Here is a 1,646-nt window from a genome sequence, read left to right as displayed (position 1 = left end):
TTGTTGTTGTTGTTGTTGTTGCTGTTATTACAATTAGGAAACGACAGTGTGGCGAGATATGTTTCTGCTTTTATTCTTAATTCTTAATGTTTAAATATCATTAAATATGTAAACTGTAACTGTCCCAGTTTCTTCATTTAATTTTGATAAATTTACTTTATCGCCGAGCAGGAAATGTCCCTAGATTTAGTCTTTGAAATCTGGTCACCTTAATTTGGATCATTATCTTTGGACTCTGAGAGCAGAGCCACTTCTCATTATTACCTTACAAGTTACCTGCAACATCAATGCCGTTACTATAGCAACCTGAAAATTTGGGATAGCAGGCTAAACTTTGACCTGGATAGGGTACATAATTACATCATTTAGTGTCTCTGTACCTGGATAACCAGGAAAAATAGTTCAATTGGAACAATCCATTCATTCAAATACATTGGGCCATTTCTCCAGCTCTGACAGGGACCCCTACTTTAGAAATCCCACCGTGTAGACAACATTTTTATCCCCATCCCGTGAAGCCACATTAGCCTGCTATTAGCATCGTTAGCTCACTACCTGCTCCACGGTGGCCGGGTCCACGGACTGCAGTCGGGCCGCGTTCTCGTACTCATCCTCGCTGTTGTTCCCGGCTCCTTCTTCAGTGTCCTGGCTGGAGCCCACTCCTCCCGGTCCGGTCACTCCCGGCTGGCCTCCACCGGCCAGGGCAGCTACCACCCCCCCGGAGCAGGTTCCTGCCTGCCGCCGCCTCTTGCTCAGCCCGGGCCCGGAGCAGCAGCCTCCTATCGCTCCGCCGCATCCAACCACACCGGAAGACACCACCAGCTCCCCCCGAGAGCTAGTAACCATCCCTCCGCTGCTGTCCCGTCCGTCCCCTGGACCCACCGGGGACACGGAGCCTACCGGCGGCGGGGAGGCCTGCTGAGGCCGGGAGCTGGCCTCGATGTTCCGCCTGTCTTCTCTGGCTGAAGGTGGGGCGCTCTGGTAGGACCATGGAGGTGGTGAAGCCCTCGGCCTGGATCCGGTCCTCCCGGTGTGAGGGTGCGTGTGTTGGTGAGAGTCAGACCCGCTCCGACGGTCGTTGTCATCGGTGTGGTCCGAAACTCCGACCGCAGAGCTGGGCTTCTTTTTCGGGAGGATCGTCATGGTGGAGTCGGTGTAAGGGGAGCAGGGAGTCGGTTAGAGATGGAGACAGCTCCGTTGTTCTGGATCTAAAGTGTCGGTCGGGTCACCGTCCGGCCGGCCGTTAGGCTCCTACCACCAAGCTAAGACCCTTCAACGAGCCGGAGGTGAAGAAAGAAGCGGCCCCTCGGCTCCTTTTCGACGGTTTGATTTGAACAAAAACAAAAAGCGTCTCCTTCTTCCCGTTCTCCAAAACATCAACACAGACTGACGGAGCGTAGCGACGTCACCTCCTGTCTGCCACGTCATCACGCTCATCTGAACTCTTGTCACACTAACGAGCTTTTCTCGTGTCTGTCCTGAGACAAGAGTTGAGGATGCAGCATTTTTAGTCACTTTACTCGAAATTCAAATCACATTCAACATCCTTAAATGTTTAATTAAAAACAAAATGCTTCCCTGATCACAACTTGATCGTGCAACAAGGAATAAAGTGGAGCTGAAGTCAGTTCCACTTTAACGTGATA

At 51.5% G+C, this 1,646-nt stretch overlaps 1 pseudogene; it reads right to left on the bottom strand.

Annotated features, from left to right (window-relative positions):
- Positions 1-528: 528 nt before the first annotated feature.
- LOC106943487 (OTU domain-containing protein 5-A pseudogene) lies at positions 529-1,408 on the bottom strand (annotated as a pseudogene).
- Positions 1,409-1,646: the final 238 nt, after the last annotated feature.

The sequence above is a fragment of the Poecilia latipinna genome, unplaced genomic scaffold (assembly GCF_001443285.1).
Source record: "Poecilia latipinna isolate Pla-1442-1.1 unplaced genomic scaffold, P_latipinna-1.0 Scaffold5362, whole genome shotgun sequence".
Lineage (NCBI taxonomy): Eukaryota > Metazoa > Chordata > Actinopteri > Cyprinodontiformes > Poeciliidae > Poecilia > Poecilia latipinna.
The sequence above is the reverse complement of the archived record's forward strand: the minus strand, read 5'-3'. Positions and strand labels throughout refer to the sequence as shown.